Genomic DNA, 21,488 nt, shown 5'->3' with positions numbered 1-21,488 from the left:
AGCTATCAAAAACCCTTAGAAAACACTGCTTACAAGACTCTTGTGAAATTCTGGCTTCACTGAAACTCACTCTGGCTTCAGTGGGGGGTTCAGGGGAGTCAGGATTTCACCCAGTGATTGTAATGTAATGGAGTACAGGAGGGCAAGCCCATTCACACTTCAAGTTCTTCTGGTGAATATCTTAAGGGGGCTTTGTAAAAGAGAAAATCAAAATAGGCTGTAAAAGGCCGTGCTGAAGAAATACCCTTTGAGCTTAATATTGAACCTCGGGTGAAGCTTGAAAGGCAGTACTGTACTCTGAGGGAAAGAAGTTCCATCTGGCCTCAAATGTTATAGGATTAACTTGAGGCCATCAGCAGAAGCCATATTTGGGGCACTATACAGTACAGTTTTTTTAGAAAGTACGATTGGGGGTGGGGAATTCCATTCACAGCTCTGTGTGTCTTAAAGTTGACCCCATATTACCAGAAGGCAGTTTGCTAAAAGAATTTCACAGGCATGTAACTAGTAAGCATCATGTCAATGAAGTTCTGGATACACTAAAGTCCTAGAGCAGAGGTGGGCAAACTGCGGCCCGCAGGCCACATCCAGCCCGCAGGACCGTCCTGCCCAGCCCTTGAGCTCCCGGCCAGGGAGGCTAACCCCTGGCCCCTCCCCTGCTGTCCCTCCTCCCCCACAGCCTCAGCTCGCTGTGCCGCCAGCGCTCTGGGTGGTGGGGCTGCAAGCTCCTGCCAGGCAGCGTGGTGGCGTGGCCGGAGCCAGCCATGCCACTGTGGCTGCCAGTCCTGGTGCTCTGAGTGGCATGGTAAGGGAGTGAGGAGCGGGGGTTGGATAAGGGGTAGAGGGTCGCAGAGGGCAGTTAGGAGACAGAGAGCAGGGGGTGGTTGGATGGGGCAGAGGTTCGGGGGGGGGCTTTGGGGAATGGGAGGGTTGGATAGGTGTGGTTGTCCTGGGGGCCTGTCAGGGGGCGGGGGTATGGATAGGGGTCTGGGTAGTCAGGGGACAGGGAGCAGGGGGAGTTGGGTAGGGAGGGGGGAGGTTGGGGCGGTCAGAAGACAAGGAGCGGGGGGGGTTGGATGGGTTGGGAGTTCTGAGGGGAACAGCCAGGGAGAGGGAAGTGGGAGGGGGCGGATAGGGGGTGGGGGGCAGGCTGTTTAGGGAGACACAGCCTTCCCTACCCGGCCCTCCATACAGTTTTGGAATCCCGATGTGGCCCTCCAGCCAAAAAGTTTGCCCACCCCTGTCCTAGAGTAAGGGTAGCTGGGACATCTCAGTACATGTTCAGATGATATAATCACAGTGCCATTTATGTAACTAGACTGATATGAATAGTCTTGACAAACTAGAAAGATAGTGTGAATATATGGGCTATTTCCTGGGGTGACGGTAAATACTAATCTGAGAAAATCCATGGTTAAAATATCTTCAAAAGCTTACATTTAAGCAGCAGGAGAAATAAAACAACTATCAGAGGACACTACCAAGGAGGAATGAAGAGACACATGGCAGTCAGAGCCATTTAATAACCTAGAACCATAGGGTTAGAAGGGACTACAAGCGTCATCTAGTCTAACCCTTCAGCCTTTGCGCATAGGGCTTGCATTCCATCCCTTTGATCATCTTTGTCACTCACCTCTGGATCCTTTTCAGTTTCTCCATATCCTTTCTATACATTGGTGACCAAAATTGAACACAGTACTCCAGCTGAGGCCTAACTAGTGCCGAGTAGAGCAGTACTATCACCTACCGTGACATGCATTCTGTGCCTCCGTTAATGCAACCTAAAATTGTATTTGCTTTTTTGGTAACAGCATTGCACTGCTGACTCATGTTGAGCTTGTGATCCACCACAACTCCCAGATCCTTTTCAGCAGTGCTGCTGCCAAGCCAGTTATCCCCCATTCTGTATTTGTGCATTTTGGTTTTTCTTCCCTAAAAATAGTGCCATACATTTTGTCTTTGTTGAATTTCATTTTGTTGTCTATAGCCCAGTTCTCCAGTTTATCAAGATCCCTCTGAATTTTATCCCAATCTTCCAAGGCATTGGCACCTCCCAGCTTTGTGTCATCTGCAAATTCCTACATCCAGGTCATTACTAAAGATGTTAAACAAGACCAGACCCAGAACAGATCCCTGTGGAACCCCACTTGAGACCTCCCTCCAATCTGACATCATTCCATTAATAGTTACTCTTTGCAGTTATTTAACCAATCCACTTAATGGTAGTTCTGTTGAGCCTGCATATCTCCACCTTACTTATCAGAATGTTATGTGGGACTGTGTCAAAAGCCTTGCCGAAGTCCAGCTATATTAATGTCCACCGCATTCCTCCATCCACCAAACCAGTTACTCTGTCAAAGAAGGAAATCAAGCTGATTTTGCATGATTTGTTCTTGGTAAATCTGTGCTGGCTGCTAGCAATTACCCCTTCATCCACCAAGTATTCATAAATTGAATGTTTTATACATTGGTCTAGTAGCTTCCCAGGTATCGAGGTCAAGCTGACTGGTCTATAGTTCTCCTGTTCCTCCTTTCTCCCATTTTTAAAGATGGGCACTATGTTATTCCTTCTCCAGTCTTCCTGACCCTCTCCTGTTATCCATGAGTTGGCAAATATTATTGCCAGTGGCTGACATTTCTTCAGCTAATTCCTTTAGTACCCTTGGGTGAGTAGCATTCAGATTGGTCAGAAGATCTCTGATGTGTTCTTTACTTATCCCGATCTGCATCTGTTCCCCTTTATTGTCTGTGGTAACGTCACTAGTCGTCCAGCCATTTTTTGTGAGAAGGCTGAAGCAAAGTAGGCATTGAGCAGCTCTGCCTTCCTATCATCTTCCGTTACTGGCTGATATTCTCCACTGAGCAATGGACCCAAATACTTCTCTATCTTGTCCCATATTCAGCTTAGATAGAAACATTATCCATATATCAATATCAGGATAGTGGTGCAATTCAGTCATTAGAAGGTCTCCAGGAAATAAGCATCTGGGTGACATCCATGTGCTTCTAAAACAAGGTATATGAGCGCAGATAATGCTGCCAACAGGAAGTATATGGCAGCTCCCTGAAACAGCTTGGGCAATGATGGAGATGTGGGGTTTAAATCTATAAAGAGTGTATAGGGGACATACACTTCAGAGATAAGATGCAACTATTTGAACCTTCTCAAAACCTCTCCTCCTCCTCCCCCAAAAGAAAACAAAACAAAAACCCAATAACTAAAACCCTGTCATTAAGCATGTTAAATGCATCAGAGGTTCCAACAACAAACCAAAAATAAAGCTCCAGGGTGTCAGGTTCTATTACAGACCCAGTACCAGAAAAAACTGTAGCCCAGAACAGAGAGGAGAGAATCTGTGTTTAAATTTAAAAATTGCTGCTTCTGACTTGCTTTACATTGAGGGCTAAAGTGACACTGCAGCCCATCTGCAGTCTCATTCCAGAAAGCGTGACCATTCATATCCCTCAGTTATAGTCACTGTTTTTTTAATAATTCTTTGATTTTGCTACAAAAATGCCCTTCTGTTGTGTTTTATAAAACTCTCCGTGGATTCCTTTTGCTCTAGGAAAGGAAACATCACCTACTGGTGAAAGCTTGTGACTAGATATGGGGTGTTCAGGCTCTGTCACAGATTACCAGTGTGATCTTGGACACATAGATTAGCTTCTCTATGCCTTGGTTTCTTCACCTGTAAAATGGGGAATTATACTTAAAGGCATAATACCTGTATGTCTGTATGGTACCTATAGGGTTATTGTAAGGATTAGTGTTTGTAAAGCATTGTGAAGTCCTTAGATGGACATACCCAGCACTATTATTTCTGACTTTTTATCCATACTCCTGTTCAGTCACACTTGGTGTAGCCTTTCTCCACTGCATAGCAGAAGGTGCTCTTTTACTTATCTATCCAATCAACTCGGTCCTTGCTCTCCCACTCCTTCCAGGCCACTGAATTGTAATCTCAATTTAAATCACACCTGGACGTTTTTCTTGTGACTGACTGTCTGTGTAAAGGGCCTAGGTGGAGGCAGAGACATTTTTCACCATGAGTGCCAGAAACAGGATTTCCTTCCCTCCTTCCAAGGAGAGCATTGTGGGTGAGGTGGGGAGGATGGTATGACAGGTGCACACTTAGATGCTGTGTGTCCTGCAAGTCTCTGTAAGAATGTCATCCTTTTAAATGGCTGCCTTTTTTTTTAATAGCCACCATCTTAAAAATGGTGGCAGGTTTCCTTGGTAAAGAAACTGGTTACCAAAGTCAAGGTTCAGTGCTTGTATTGTATAGCTGTTCCTTGACACCAAAACCCATTAAAATCAATGCAAGTCTTGTAAAGTCTTTGGTCTTTGGATCAGGCTTCAAACGAATGGGAGATTAAATGCAGCCCTCCATACTGGTGACGGGGGACGGACAGACTCTGAAATGGCAACCATAGAAATTGGACCGACAAAAGTGAGGGGGGAAAAGCAGGTGTCAGACAACTTTTGGTGAATGCTGGGCACAGTTGTTAATTAATCTAGTCTACTGCATTCAAAAGATTGTGGAGGTGGGTCACCACTAACTGTCTCTCTGGCTTCAAAAGTCCAACCTGTGTTCTAAGAAACGTGGCAGGAGTATTGGCTCTTGTAGTTAATCTCCCTATATAATAATGCAAGTTATGCAAATGGATGGACAGCTAAAAAACCCGTTGGTAACTTTCCTACCAAAGCCTATCACCATGGGCATGCAGCAACAAGCAAGCAATTTTGCCTTTGTATCTACATTAAAAAAACTACAGGCGCGTTTTAAAAAAATGTGATCCTCAGTACTATTAGATGTAAAGTTCACAAAAGCATAGCGGCTACACCAGGGGTCGCCAACCTCTGGCACGCGGCTCGCCAGGGTAAGCACCCTGGCAGGCCAGGCCGGTTTGTTTACATGCTGCGTCCGCAGGTTCGGCCGATCGTGGCTCCCACTGGCCGCGGTTTGCCACTCCAGGCCATTGGGGGCGGCGGGAAGCGGCACGGGCCAACGGATGTGCTGGCCGCGGCTTTCTGCCGCCCCCATTGGCTTGGAGTGGCGAACCGCGGCCAGTGGGAGCCGTGATCGGCTGAACCTGTGGGTGCTGCAGGTAAACAAACCGGCCTGGTCCACCAGGATGCTTTACCGTGGCGAGATGTGTGCCAGAGGTTGCCGACCCCTGGGCTACACACTGAGAAAGGTCAGAAGGATTAAGGTGACTGTCAGAGAAGGCCAAATGGAAAGTGACTTGAGTTCCATCATGGGGGAGGGATAGCTCAGTGATTTGAGCATTGGCCTGCTAAACCCAGGGTTGTGAGCTCAATCCTTGAGGGGGCCATTTAGGAACTGGGGTAAAGAGCTGTCTGGGGATTGGTCCTGCTTTGAGAAGGGGGTTGGACCAGATGACCTCCTGAGGTCCCTTCCAACCCTGATACTCTATGATTTTATGGAAAAGTAAAAAAACAAAAAAGGTGTGCACCAGAAAACTAAAGGAATGAGTTCTGCCAAATATCCAGTATTTCAGAAATGAACATTAGCATCAGTGTGTATATTAGAGATCTGATACCCAAGTCCATTGCAGTGTGGGTGAAAGGGAACCAATGCTGATTTTTAACTGAGCAATGGGCCACCAAACTGTGGTACCAAGAGATATAGTAACAATTATAAACTGACAATAAAACACATTACCGCTACTTCAGGGGTTGTTCCTGCTTCCATTAAAATCTCTGGGAGTTTTGTCTTTGGTTCCAAGGGAAGCAGATGAGGCTCTCTGAGAAGCGAAGGGCACTTCACAATGAACAAGCAGCTACACAAGCTCAGAAACGGCACCTGAGGGATGCTGAGCACTTGCAAATCCTATTTTTTACAATGGGAGTTGTGGGTGCTCAGCAACCTCTCAGGGATCAAGCTCTGGTTGCTTAGTCCTGCAGCACTAGCTCACGTGAGTAGCCAAGCCATTTGGATTCCCCATATGAGTAAGGCTACAGGATCAGATGCTTGGAGAATGTCTGATATTTTTCCTCAGTGATGCCAAAGCTGTTGAGCTCCAGATCACAAGCTCTGTCTTCTAAACTGTGGGTTATACAAGCATCCTCCATTGCCCTTCCTAATTATGACATTTTAATAGTGCAAGGAGAAGAGACTGAAGGCTGCAGTGAGAAATTTGATGAGACCTAATAAGAACACCACCAGAATAAGGGGAAAGGGAACATAGAACACAACCTGGGCACAATAAGAGAGGAATGGCAATAGCAAAGAGCATTGCAGAAGTGCATGGTAGCAGTATAATAAAGACTTGGGAATCAAATTACATCAAGCATCTGACAAGCTGGCAGTGGAACTAAACAAATTCTGCCCTGTTACACCCATACCACCCCAATGACCTTTGAGAGATCTCTGCACTCTAATAGCCGCTGTAGAAATGTAATTGAGAGCAGAAATTGGTCCAGCGCCATATCCTTTGGCACCTATATTTGTCCCTGTCTGTCTCTTGACAGTCTTCATTTTACCTCCTGCAACAATCTGCTAAAATCTGTCTGCAACTCGCATTGAACGAGAAGGGACACCAGTGACTCTCAGAACCCCCATATATCAAGGTCTGTTCTTTAATCCCCAAACTGTCACAGCAGATCTTTAGGTCTCTATATTTTACAGAACATTTTACCTTTAGGACTGGAGGATCCTACGTAACAGTGTGGGCTTTGTCTAATCTGCTGACTGCACTGTGTGTTTCCTTTCATTGCTCACCTATCTTGTTGCTTTTCTAGTCTCTACTCCAGTTTGTTCTGCTGATATCCCACAATTGGCATCCCACCACAGTAGTGGTAATAACAGGTGGCACAAAATCTCATGCATTAGACAACTCCCAGAAAACTCAGATGCAAGTTCAAACTCTTTAGGGGAGAGATTTCTGAAATACAGCCTAATTTTAAGGGCCATCTTTGATAGATTCCACATGAAGTCTAGTCTTCCAGCAAGATGGTGGTTTCGACCTGGGGGTCACTGGAGTGAGGGGCAATAAAGCAGAAAGAGTATGTATATGTTTGAATAGGACACAAAGGTTCCCTAGACAAACCCTTCTCCTCCACCTCCATCCAGGAAACAAAAGGAATGCAAAGCTACAAAGCTAAATAAAACCTCAACTGAAAACTAAGCTGGAGGAATCTCCTCTCCAAACTTTGAAAAAGGGCTCACATACCTTCCACAAGGTGATAAGACCTTGATATAATTGAGGTGTCTCTGGAAACTGGGAGCTGGAGGGCTTCTTTTCGAAGGTATTAAGGTGCCTAAGGCTGGCCTGCTGTTACAGAGCTAAAGGGAAAAACAGCCAAGCTGCCGCCACCATCTTGTTAGGAACTTCTCAAGAGAAGTGGCAGAAGCCACGATACTTTGAGTAATTTTAATAATAGATGGACCAAAGTTTTCTAGAATAGAAGATAAAGATTAATACAGGGAATAGTTCTGCATTGGCATAGGTTCTGCATCGGTCTTTTCTATATCCATTTTTCAATAGGCCAGATGCTCCCTCTTCATGGTGTGCAGTGCAGAGTGGAGCACAAGAGAAGAAGCAAAGGGGCTCAAATAGAGGAATAACTTCAGGGCATGCTTCCTCTCACAAACCTGGGCAAGCCCCTCTGTAATTGTTTAGCATTTCCAGGCTTTAAAAGGGCCAAGTTGGGGAGCAGATGCTATGACAGAATTCTGTGTGGGAGCTGATGCTTAGGGAAGCATCTTAACTCCTCCTTCATACTGTGTGCGTGCCCCGGCCCCGCCCCCCACTCACCTTTTGGGAGTGATCGGGGAGGGGACAGAGGAAGTTTCCTTCTCCGAAGGAAGTATGAAAAATCAGGCCATCCACTGTATGGGAGCTTTATTTTTTAATTTTGTGTTTCTGCTCTGGATCCTTGACTTCCATGGGCCTGATCCAAAGCCCACTGACTGCAAGGGGAGTCTTTCCATTTACTGCAGTGATCTTGGGACCAGGCCCTAAAGGCTCTGCCCCTGTTCCCTTCACAAGATCACACACAAGCCTGCCCCTTCACCCCCAGTAGGTTGATTTTTTTGTTTGTTTGTTTGTTTCTGTGGGTAGGGAGCGTTAAGCCACTGAAGGGAGAATGCATGTTTAGAAACCCCAGATATTGCAGAAAATGCAGTTGCACAGTCACGGATTTAGTCACTTAAAAAAAAGCCACATTAATCATTCCTTAAAATGGAAAATTGCTCACATTATTCCATTGTGCACAAACCTAGGAAAAGTAGATGTAAGCATGCTTGTGCTTTGTATGGACTAAAGGGTGTGGCTCTGGAATCAGTAACAAATGCCGGAAGCAAAAATGCTCTTTGTTCTGCAGTCAGGTGGGTTGACAACTATTCTCACTCCATTCCTGGCATACATAATACCCAGTGCAATTAAAGAATCCAAAAAGACCAACATACTGAAATTGCTGCAAAGGCAATCAGCAAAGCGAGTCATCCTGAAATCTGTAAAGTCACTCTTTGTTCTAATTATTGCAACAATATTAAAAAGTCTCCAAATAAACCACTGTCAATCGAGTCTAGCGTTTTTGTTCTGTATTCTGGTGTATTGTTTTGTTATAATTTTTCTCACCTTTTTGAATGGTCTAATGACTAAATCTAAGATGTGCTCTGTTATGTTGGTGAAACTGAGATTAGAATTTGGCCCTAAATGTTTTTGTATTTTTATTTTTATATAATATACAGTCTCTTGAAATGACTAGTTGATTTATCAGGGACATTCATCCTTAAGCAATGAGAAATAAAATAATCTCAAAGGTTAATCCTTTAATACTGTGATAAAAGTGTACTATTTTCATAATTATTTTATTCTATAACCAGAAGGGAGAGAATGAAAATATTTTCAAACCTTTGCAAAGCCAAAGAAATAGACAAGTAAAAATATTTTTATCTTTATTATGCTTTGTTGTTCAAGTCAGTCAGTTTTTTCATGTCTGCCCATAGCCTTTGGTTAAGCTACTCAAAGGTTGGTCAATTTCTGTTGAATAAAAGAAACCCCTGGGCATAGAAGAATGTAGTCATAGTGCAATTGTCGAGGGGGAAAAAATTCTCTCTATGTAAGTGAAAACTATGGAGCTTCTATACTGTTTGCATAAAGCAAGTTTAAAATGGGAAGTGAGCGGAGCCTTCCTTCTCTCCTCCTTTAAGTAAATTCATATTAAGGACAGAGTCAAGGTTTATTCGGTTTTATTTTGTGGAGGTACATTTTCCTATCTGTTTTTCTAAAACTGGCAGTTCTTTTTCTGGGTACGAAGGATGGAAATCCTATTGTAAAATTATCTCTTGACATGGCCCACAACTGCCTCACTGGCCTATGTACTTCTAGTGACCAGCCCAGCATTTCTCAGTAAAAAGAACCTTTCAGCTCTGTTACCTCCTGGAGAGAGCTAATTTTCCAGCAGTCAGGCTCGATCTGGATAAATAATTAGAGAGAGATGAAGACGATCACATCAGTGCTGTCTGTAATTCAGTTAATACAGCCAGACCCTGTGATTTCGTTTCTGCGGTATACTTGTGCGCTCTCACAAGCTGCAGAGGCAAGTGGCAACAAAGCCAATCGGTTACATTTGTCTTGGAAGAATTAATGACACTTTTCATTCATTTGTCAGAAACAAGCATACAGCTGCAGCATGCATCTGCAATATTAGAAGGTGACTCTTGTCATGACCCCCTCCCCATGCATGTACACACAAATCCATAGTGCAAGCATATTATTATTGTTTAAGGTATTTCTTCGGCAGTTTGAGAATTTATGGTGTTTTAAATGGATAAAAGCATAATGTGTAATACTTCTTAGCACAGCAAAACCTGAAATGCTGAAGTTTTACTGTTTGGCTTTTTAAATTATTAAAAGCTAAATTTGATTATGTAATAATGAGTTATGTGGGTGTCAATATAGATCTAAAAAGAAGTATATCCGTGTGTGGCTTTACTGAGTAGATTGTGAAATTTTATATGAATGTGACTGGTCCTGTTAGATGTAAAAGAAATAAAGCTACACTGATGCAGAACCTCTCAGAATACATATATTGAAGTGAACAATTCTTCCCACATATGTTGCTATCAAAGGGTTAAAAAAATCTTTAGTTGACTTTTTATTCCCAATGGTAACTCCAAAGCATTCATACACAGATCTGATAAAAATAGGTCAATATCTTTGGTGGTGGGTCTCTTGACACTTTGGTGCATGATTGCACTACACCTACCCCGAGGGTAAATGGCCCCTTAGGAAAATCCTGCATTAACAAAAACACAGCCTAGGGATACTTTAGGATCACATCCTTTTATTCATCAACTAAATCAAAGTCTTGATGCAGGATACTTGATGTTGCTGGGTCATGTAAATATACTTTGTTTGAGATCAGGATAACTTTTGCTGTAGAAACAGATCTACGTACTTAGGCATGCAATTAATGTTTGCAAAATCTCATTACAAAGAAAATCATATATTCAGAAACCGCCTTACGGCAGGAAGTCTTTGTCTGCCTGTTTGCTTTATTGCAGTTGTTGTTTACTGCCATAAATCGGGGTTTTTGTTTTTTTGTTTGTTTGTTTTTGGGCTACCAAATCAGCATATTGAGGCTGGTAGGGAAAGTGGGGGTGGGGGTTCAGTTCTGCAGTTTGAAAGACCACGGAGCTGGTTGCTGCCTCATGATTTTGACTTGGAATTTCCATATTCTAAAAAGGAAGCGGCTTCTTTTCGATATAATGGAGCCATTAACATCTATTAATAATGCAGACAGGGTAAGTAGCTGGAGTTGGAGCTCCCCGGGGCCCTCGTAAAACAGATGTGCACTATATCTTCCCGGATTTGATAGCTGCTGGGGTCGAGGGGGTCGCTGTGGTTCCCGTTTATTTCCTTTGGCAGCGGTTTTCTAATTTAAGCACCTCTGTCTCCTGGCTACAGTAGCCTGCTGTGATGTGAAGGGGGGTGTTCAGGCATTATCATGCCTGGTGCCTGAAAAAGGGCACTGGCAGAATCATCAGTGCCTCAGTGCTGCTTACTAGCTGTCTTACTCTTAGCATTTTCTTCTCAGATGCATTTGCTGGTGAGGTGGTGGAGCTGGTTCTTTTGTTGTTGTTGCTAAAAGGTAAGCGTTTCCTCCTCCTCACTGAGTTCCTGATTTTTCTTTGCATTGGAGACGAGAAATAATTCTGCTTGCAAAGGAGCCTGTACTGTGTAATTTGACATAAGGTCTACCGCTGGCTGAAAATGTAATTGCCATATCCCCTATCTCAAGATTATGCTCTTCAGTTTTAATTGAATATATTCATGGGGGCAGTTGGCTGCAGAGAGAAAAATATGTGCTTTCTAAAACTGTCCATGTGACTTTTGCACAGTAGGCATGCTAAAAGAATTATTTAAAAAAAAGATGTTTAAGCATGAATTCTTCATTATAATTTGTACTTCATCTGATAGAACATTAGTGATGGTAAATAAAGATTTGTTTTCATTTTGTCATAAGTACCTGTTTTTCATTGAAAAGCATGTATAAGAGTATCGTATTTATAATTTTCAGGTTTAGGATTGATAGCAGATATAAAGGTCTATACTTTGTGTGCAGTTAGGCTGCAGTATATTGCCGAGCAATAACATAACTTCTTTTAGATGAACACGCAGGATACAGCCCCAATTATTATTCATGAGAATAAATGTTAATCTTTCATTACAAAGGATACTTGCATTGTACACAGAGGTGTTTTTTCTACTGTGTTTCCTACAGTATTCATTTACTCCTCCATCTTAAAGCAAGCGACACAAAATGTTTTCAGGGAAATACAATATACATCAGGTAAAGAGAAATGACAGATTTGATCAGGATTTTTTGCAAGTGATGTGAAGGCAGTTATGTAATTGTACCAACCCATCCTTTATGGTTTGGGGGCCTTAAATCTACAAAATGAGCTTGTGGAAATAACTTGCATTTAAATTAAATTTAAAATTTTAAACTGACATTCAATAAATATTTTAAACCCCATTCTCTCTTCTTCCTATGTATCTAGATACCATATACTAATATATTAGCTTGCCCATCTCTGCCAGTCAAACCCAATGTAATAGGGTCTCCCCCTCAAAATGGGACCTAATCAGTAGTGGATCAATGTTAAATTTATGTTTGAGTGGAAAAGTTAATAGTTCAGTTCTCGTATATTTTTTTTAAAACATACCTATTTGCCTGCTTTTTGACAGAAAGAAAAGGAGTGTTTTTAATTTACAATTTAATTTTAATATTAAAATGTTGATGTAACACGAATAAGGAAAAACGCTACTTTTTATTTAAAAAAATCAAACTGTAGTTTTAAAAACCCTCCATGTATGTACATACACATTTCCCCCTCCCCCCCCCCCCCACGGTTTGTCTTTTTTGTTGTGATTTTTTTTAATACACTCACAGGTTAGTTGTCACCGTGTGTGTGTGTGTGTGTAATATATTGAATACACTTTCCTTCTCTTTCTGACACAAACAGCATAATGCTAGAATCTATTAGAATTTAATGAAAACAAATGCACACATTTGAGACGGGTGTAAATGAAACAATAATATATGCACTGTTTTAAAATGAATGTGAGAATTTAATTCATCATATTAACTTTCATTTGGAGCTAAATTTAAGATTGATCATAATTGATAACGTGCCATTTTTACTGGGAAAACTTACTACATTATATTAAAATAAAGCTTAGACATTTGCGGAATAAAACTATTAGGAGTAAAATAATATAGAACATTTGCCCCCGCCATTGTAGGAGAGATAATAACTTAACTGACAGATTCAGAAGCAAAATAAATATATTTGGGTGGGGGCATGAAAAAATAAGCATTTGTATTGGCATTATACTAATTTCATAAAGTCAAGTGTTTCCTAAATTTTACATTGGTATAATACCCATATTACCAGATTTTTTTTTTGTGGAAACAGGTCCTGATTCTGGACCATTATTTCTGTTGAGTGATACCTTTAGTCCTGGAGCTGTGCTTTTAATTTCAGTGGGATTATCCCAGGACTAAGGTACTACTCAACATGAGTAAGGATAGTTGATAATCTAATCTATATCTTTTATTTTATTTTTTGTTTTTAAATCAAACCTTTGTTTTGTCTGGTGTGAGGAAGTGGATATTTTGTCATAGATAAACCAAACAAGTACAAATTCTATATCCAAAATGCATAGGTTGATGTGAAATCGCGCTCTCTCTCTCTCTCTCTCTCTCTCTCTATTTTTAGTACACTTCTGCTGTTTTAATACCATTTTTATTGTGGATGCATTATATGGGGGAAAAAAATCTCCTTTGTAGACTATCCTCATATGAGAATTTCTTTGTGGCATGAAGATGTCTATGTATTGGGCATCTGCAGCTACAACATATGTGATATACACCCTACTGTATTATATGGGGGAAAAATATGAATAAAGATACAGGAACTGCTAGCAATAAAGTAGTACATGTATACCTCTGTATTCCTCCAGTTAGTGGAAAATTTTAAAAGGCAGAAAAATAACTGAAACTGGACATGTAAATGATGTCTACATGAGAAGCCTATTGACTATAAAAATACGTTACTAGAAATTAGGCATCCGTGTTTTTTAGGAAACAAAGGAAAGAGCCTCTTTCCTTTGTTAATAGCATTTATCACCTTTAACTCATTAACTGCTGAAGAAGGGAGCTAAATGTCAGAGGGAGTATAGAGCTATATCCTTCTATTGACAAACTATACATAAATTCTCCAAGGAGAGAGAGAGAGTGTGTGTGTGAGAGTACGGGTGTCTGAATCTTTTATTATATATTTGTGCTTAAGCACGCACACATGCGCGCACACACACACACCCCTATTATATATATTCCATAGGTGTAACTCCATCTAACCTCGTTTCAAAGAATGTAGGATTTTTTTCCCCTGTGTAATGTGATGTGATTTAATGTCTTGCAACTTAAAAAGCAGATCCAGTAAGGACCCCCATGATATCTAGGGACACATCCTATCTTTTGATAGACCCTTATGTAAAATATAAATACTTTTGTGAGACCTCCAAGGGAAGAATAGCAGAATGGAATGCATCATGGCGTAGTGAAGCCTGATTATTTAGTTTGATTGTCCCTGGAAATATAAAATGACTGTCATTTACTTATTTAAAATAACTTCCTTTTAAAAGAAAACCTTTCCCCCCTAAATTTTATTTAAAAAATTGTTCCTCTCCATATCTTGCCTAGAGTCATGTTTCAGATGTAAAATACATTTCCTGTTTGTTAAGCATTTTATATATGCATTTTTTATATATGCATAATTTTAATGTTAATTACTCTGGAAAAAGTATATGAATAAAGAACAAAACCTTCCTCACAACTTCATTAGCATTATATAGTATTCTTGTTCAATTCTATCTCTGCTTCTTGCAAGTCCACTGAGTTCCACTAGTTTAAGAATTAAAACATTTTCTCCCTTAATCTAATTTTAAATAACTGTGATACACCACTACCTTGATATAATGCAACCCGATATAACACGAATTTGGATATAACGCGGTAAAGCAGTGCTCCGGAGGGGGCGGGGGGGCCTGCACACTCCGGTGGATCAAAGCAAGTTCAAGCTAACACCATTTCATCTATAGTGCGGTAAGGTGTTTTTTGGCTCCCAAGAGCAGTGTTATATCAAGGTAGAGGTGTATTTCAATTAAATAAACTAATGTATGGAAATATTAACTAGTGGTCTTCCCTCCTCCCCCCCCAAAAAATCCAACGTCACGTATTTGGAAGATACAAAATGATCATGTGAGCATGTGCCCTGAAATAAAGCACTTATTGTGAATGTATTCCTCTTAAGGGGAATTTATTTTTTTAAGATTAACTGTACAGGATATGTCGTAAATGTCTTCTTCGTCCTCATTAATTACTAAATAGGATCCTTCTAACAATTGTTGATGGGGACCTCCAGTTTAGATATACTGAGGATAAAAAATATCATAGTTTTCCCCTGTAAACATAGTCACTTTTTTAACAGAAGAAAGTTTTGTGGCACCAAAAAAGGAAAAGACAAAACTAGAATATTAACTATTGAATAACTCATAAGAAATTGTGAAAATTGAAGTTGCAACTGGGCAGAGAGATGTTCTGTACCAGAGGTCCCTCCCAATTCTGATATCTATAGAAAAGAGAACAACTGCAGGAAAAACCTCAAATTTGCTTAATTGTACTAACGGATAGTGGGGAGTGGCGGCAAGGAAAACAAATACTAACTTCCTCAAAAGTAAATGACATGCCTGTGCTTCTCTTGGGGATTGTACCTCAGCTGTAACTGTACTCTTGGGGTCAAGTTCTGTCCTTGGGAGAATGCACAACTTCAGTGATCTCTAGTGGTCTCTAATGTTTCAGAGGATAGAGAATTTGGCCCTATCTCTGTGTTGTTCAAGTAAGTTAAATTTTAGAGTAGGTGGGAATAGACCTTGGCGTCCATGAGAATTCAGAATGAAAATATATTTAGTGGATATACAGTGTATGCTCTATCTGAGAGTTTCAACTTGTGAGATTCCTGAAATTCCTTCCTGTCCTTCCCCCACCATCTGAGAGAATGATACAGATCTTAGAGAGGTATAAATATATCTGGCTACTAGCTGTGCATAGATAGGAAGTGTGTGTGTGTACGCATGCAGTAGCTCACAAAAGAGGATGAATTATGTTATAAACTACATGTAGTGGTCATATCCATGTGATAAATGCGTTTATCATACATCTTTGACCACTACACTTGCACTCTGTCCATTCATTCATCTCTGCAAGGACTGCTATAAACACGCCAAACAGATGTGCACTCCAGGCAGCCACCATTTAAAGAAAACAAAATTAAACCTGCCACAGTAATATTTCCTCTGCCCATCCAGATGCTGACCTTTCCTTTTCACAAATCACACTGCTCTGATTCCAGTGGCAGTTTTTGCGTTGTGGCATGTTTTAGACCATCAGGACCTACAAGGGAACAGTACACAAATGGTGAAGAAATATTCCCAAGTTCACAATGGGATACAGCTCTTGATTCTAGCCCTGGTAGATCCCAAGACAGCTGATGGTTAAGCTGCAACATTATGTATGGGAAAAATTATTTTAGGTGACCTTTAGAGAAGGTCTCTTTCTGAGGCCTCTGCTGTTGGACAGATGATGGTGATAAGGGCACTTGGCTCGACAGGGGGTGGAATACAGGAAATAGAATTATACCAATGTTTATTAAAACATAAACATGTACCTAAAGTAGTTTTTCTTAACATGTGCCATTCGTAGACTAGAGGCTAGTGTGGTCTGCACAAAGACATTCTTGGCACTTGGGAACACCTGCACATCTGGCTATATTAGTTATGAGGAAGTAATGTAGCCATCCCAGACTCATGCTCGTTATCCGTTTATGCTACATCGCACCATTCGGTACCTGGATACCTTCATATTTTGTTAGATATAAGCATGCACATGATAGGTATACATTTTAAACTGCTTGTGTCTAAGTACAAGATGTAGCTTTTTAAGTATATTTGCACCTCTTGATATTCATCAGTTATCTTGTGCACAAAGAAGGGGGACAGAGGAAACGGACGTAAAGGATAATTCTTCTTTGAGTGATTGTCCTTATGTGTGGCTCATGTTGTCCATACATCGAGGACCAGAGAATTTCCTCTAGCTGTGTCTTTGTGGTCTGTCCATATGCTCCTGCCCGCCTTTGTGCTTTACCTTGAGAGGATAAAGGGGGCTGCTGGACCACCGCCATCTTAGTTGTGGTCTAGGATGGAGCGTCAGTGTTTCTGCTGTCGTCTTCCTCTTTTTGCTGTAAATTGTTTTACTAAGGACTGACTATAAAACTTTTCTAAAGTTAGTTAGGATTTAGTTTTATCAGAGTCTAATTCCTTATCTTGAAAACCCCTCTGGGGAGGAAGCCATTGCTAGACACTCCCCCCACCATACTCTCTCCTCTCCTGCCCCCGCCCCCAACTCTCTAGCAGTTATGGGGAGTGTGACAAGGATCTCTAACCTTGAAAGCTGTGATTGCTGCCACAAGCTCATCCCGGTCACAAACTGTCACAACACATGTCTGTACTGCCTGGGAGAAGTGCACATCCCTTCCAGGTGTTGGATCTGCTGGTTGTTCCCAAGTAGGACTAAACAGTCCAGGGAGTTTCAGCTCTATATGTTCCTCATGGAGAAAGCCATGAATATAGGAACAACCTCTGACTGGAGAGACCTTCTGCACATCAGTGTGAAGAAGGTAGGAGTGGTCCATCTTCTCTGGTCTCGGATGCCTCAAAGACTTCTGCCCTCTCTCAGGCTCCAAGGGTATGTCTACACTGCTATTAAAAACCCGCGGCTGGCCCGTGGCAGCTGACTTGGGTTTGCGGGGCTCAGGCTAAAGGGCAGTTTATTGTAGGGTAGATGTTCAGGCTCGGGCTGGAGCCTGGGCACTAGGACCCTGCAAGGTGGGAGGGTCCCAGCGCTCAGGCTGCAGCCGAAGCCCAAACATCTACACCACAGTTAAACAGCCCCTTAGCCTGAGCCCTGCAAGCCTGAGGATTTTAATTGCAATGTAGACCTACTCCAAGAGAGTCTGGAGAGCAGAGCCAGAGTAAACAAAGGGAAAGAAGACCTAAGTACTCCCGCAATGACAAGAGGGAAGATTGCCCGTGCAAGCCCTTTAAAAAGGCAGAAATCACCATCCTGAACCAAGTCATCAAGAGCTCTGTGCTCCACAGTGGGACTGTCCAGTGCTGGGAAGGACTAGACTGAGAATTCAAAGGGGAAAAACTGCAGCATCCTCTATTATTGGGGCTACTTCTTTGACACCAAAACCAACATCAGTGCCACCAGATCCAGCAGCCTCTGCCATGGAAATAGTATCGGAGGGATAGCCGTGTTAGTCTGGTTCTCTTTGCTGCTTACATGGAAATGGCTCTGACTCTGGCTTGCTACTTAGCTCTGGAAGACCTGCTCCTGGAACCAGAGTCCCCTCTCCTTTCCAGACCTCAACACCTGGTTCTGGGACTTCAACTGGTACCAATATCTTCATTATGGTACCTGTCTCCATCGCTGCCCACAAGTAGGAGTCAAACCAAACTGTCGCTGGTACCAACAATGAGCAGTGGCAGGTCACCACTGCCTCCCCTGGTACTGAGGGCTCCCCTTCTGGATCCAGATTCACTGAGTCAGAAGAGGGCTACAACAGACACCTGTTCCCAGACTATGCCCCGAAGGACCCCTTGAGAGGTTGCAGCCTTGAAAAAATATCAGGTGTTTCCAAGGTTTCTTAACATTCCTGTGAAAGAGGATATCACATCTCCATACTCACTGGTACCTGCTTCCTGGTACCAAGGGGCTATGTGATCCTTCAGTGGCATCGTTGGGTTCCAGAAGGCCTGTGGGATTATCACCCAATAATACCCACCTTGTAGTACAAAGATCCAAGTAGACTTCAGGTTCCTAGTTTAGAAGAGAAGCTTCTTCAGCCTCCTCAGGAACCTCAACTCCAGCAGCATGAGGAAGAGGAGCTGGAGGAGTCTACACCTCTGACATTGGCCTTTTCTTCCTCAGACAAAGCAGTGGAGATTCCACCTTCTCTGCCTCACCCTAGGGAGCCTAAGACCTTCCAGGACTTACTTAAGGGTGGCAAAGTTGCTATTAATTCCTCTGGAAGAAGTTCAGGAAGCACCACACGAACTGCTGAACATTTTGCATAGCTCAGGCCCAAATAGGGTGGCTCTTCCTATTAATGAGGCTATCTTCAAACCTAACAGGGCCCTCTGGTGGACACCCACCATGATCCCACTGGTGTGTCAGAGGTATATCATCCCTGCAAATGGGTCGGACTACTTATTTTCTCACCCACCTCCCAACTTGTTAGTGGCATCTGCAGCCCCTGAGAACATACAACCCAAATCTGCACTGCATGAGAAAGAAGTGAGGACACTTGACCTCTTTGGCAGAACCAGGTCTCAAATGGCCAAGCTCTGATGGCCAAATAGGATTTTACCATCTACGACAAGCTAGCCAGCTTCTCTGACAAGGTGCATTACAATGTTACAGACCAGTTCAAGGTTCTGATTGACTAAGGAAAGCTGGTAATGAGATCGGTGCTTCAGACTGTCCTTGATGAAGTGGACATGGTGGTGAGATCCATCGCCACTACTGTGGTGATGAGATGCTTGTTGTGGTTCTCCTCTTCATAAATCCCAAAGGAAGTTCAAACAACAGTGGAAGACCTTTCATTTGAGCACGTTGTTCTGTACAGCATTAAAACAGATGAGTCCCTCCACTTGTTCCTCTCCATATCTTGCCCAGAGCCATGTTTCAAGCCACCTTGCAATCACTGGGTATTTACACACCTGCAATCAAAAGAAAAGCCAGCAAGCAACAGTTCAGACAACTAGCACGAGCTGCCTTTTATCAGCAGGTGTCTGAAACACCACACAAGTGTCAGAGAATGCACAGAAAGGGTGCCCTCAGTCAACTATCTTCTACTTCCCAACAACTGTCACCCTCAAGACGGATGTTTTGATGGGACCTTCCAGAGCTACACACTAACTGACCCTCTAGATCTGCACAATGCTTCTGGCCTTTTCTCCCTCCCTTTTGGAGGTTGACTTTCTCATTACCTAGCTGCCTAGACAGAAATCATGACTGACAAATGGATACTGGAGGTCGTTACTTTAGGGTACGTCCATCAAATTATCTTCTCTCCCTGTCCCACTTCCCTAACCTCCTTTTTGGGGATTCCTCTCACAAGAGCATCCTAGGGGAGGAGGTAGAATTGCTCCTCCGGCTGGCGGCAATAGAGCCAGTACCTCCTATAACAAGGGGATACTTGAGTTACTGCCTCGTCTCTAAGTTTCCCCAAAGAGTCTTAGTCTCCCTTTACTTGGTGGGAAGACAAGAAAGTATGGGGTGGGGTGTACCATTCAACACCCCAGCACACAAACACACTTCTAACAAAGGCCGTGATCATAGATGTGTTCCTCTTGGGTCGGGGGCTATCCTGCTGGCTAGAAGAATTCGGTGAGCTAGGGATACTTATGGGTTAACCTCCCTACAGTGTTTTGCAAGAACAAGGTGTCGATGAGGCTACATCATACATTTTGTCCCAAAGGTGGTGGTGGACTTTCAAATCAGAGTATCCACCCACCTGTGTTTTACCTGAAGCCACATTCTACCAAAGAGGCAGTCGCGTGGCATTCACTGGATGTGCGCAGGGCTCTTGCCTTTACCTGCAAAAAACAAAATTGTCTTGAAAGCCCTTGGACTCTTAGCCACGGGGAGCCTCTGTTTTTATACGTTCCACAAAAGAGACAATCAGAATGGATCTTAGGGAGCATCTGACTGCTCAAGGGAGACATTGTTCATCTCATAGGACAGCTTGAGAACTCCCTCAGCTAGAGCTCAGGCAGCATCTGTGGCTTCCCTTAGAGATGTTCCTGTTACTGACATCTGCAGAGCATCAACTTGGAGTTCTGTACACACCTTCCCTAGACACTGTGCACTGTTGCAGCAGCTGCTTCTGATGCTTCTCTAGGCAGGGCAGGTCTGCAATCTGTGCTATAGGACTACAGCTGCCTGATTCCTTATAGAGACCCTGCTTATGAATCACCTGAAGTGCACTACACATAGGGATGATCATTTGAAGGAGGGGCTACTTACCTTCTAATAACTGGAGTTCTTCCAGATGTGTTGTCCCTATGTGTAGTGCACTATCCGCCCTCCTTCCTTGCTGCTTGATTCTCTTCCTGGGACTGGCAGTAGAGAAGGAACTATGATGGCATCAGTCTAGCAACCTGCTTTATTCCCTCAGTGACAGGCACAGGAGGTGGGGGCGCATGCACAGACTCCACGGACACTGCTAACAAAAATTTTGTGGTCCAGGGCATATGGAATGCATGCACAATCTGAAAGGGACCGCACATCTCGAAGATCTCAAGTTACTACAAAGTGAGTAATCTTCCATTTCTGCTCTGTCTTGCCTGGTTGTGCAGGATGTGTGTGGGTCTTTTCACCCCCTGCTCAGCAACTGAGCTCGATTCCAATAAAACATTTCCTTTAGCACTATGTGGTGGATCCAGCTAATACACCCATATGTTCTCCTTGTCCCCATGGACTTATGGACTATGTTATTTAGTTGTGGCCAAATTATCAGCCTAATTTTGGAGTTAAGGACAATCAGCACCGTATCAAGGGCCAGATCCTCAACTTGTGTAAATTGTTGTAGCTCAGTTGAAGTCAATGAAGCTATGACAATTTATATCAGCTGAGCATCTGTCCTCGAGTGCCTAATTATGGATCTAGTCCTGTAGATCATCCTCAACTCTCTCTTGGGGCCAAATGCACCGCCTAGGATGGGCCTCAGTGGCATATTTTGAAGGTTAAATTGATATTACAATTAATTTTGCATTAAAAACTGGCAAAAAGCTGAAAACACATTCAGAGTGCTGAGGTGACA

At 42.7% G+C, this 21,488-nt stretch overlaps 1 long non-coding RNA gene across 2 annotated transcripts in view; it reads left to right on the top strand.

The window, feature by feature from the left end:
• The window catches only part of LOC120398633, a 91,000-nt gene that overhangs the window by 9,484 nt on the left and 60,028 nt on the right, over nucleotides 1-21,488 (top strand). Inside the window, exon 1 of one of the 2 annotated variants that reach the window (XR_005594587.1) lies at nucleotides 11,071-11,125. The exons of the other annotated variant lie outside the window; for it this stretch is intronic. This is a non-coding gene — a long non-coding RNA (uncharacterized LOC120398633). Of the gene's footprint in view, nucleotides 1-11,070; nucleotides 11,126-21,488 lie in introns of those variants that run through there. 2 annotated transcript variants of the gene reach the window in all.

The sequence above is a fragment of the Mauremys reevesii genome, linkage group 2 (genome assembly GCF_016161935.1).
Source record: "Mauremys reevesii isolate NIE-2019 linkage group 2, ASM1616193v1, whole genome shotgun sequence".
NCBI classification, from domain to species: domain Eukaryota; kingdom Metazoa; phylum Chordata; order Testudines; family Geoemydidae; genus Mauremys; species Mauremys reevesii.
Note: the sequence above shows the minus strand (reverse complement) of the source record. Positions and strands in the feature narration are given on the sequence as shown.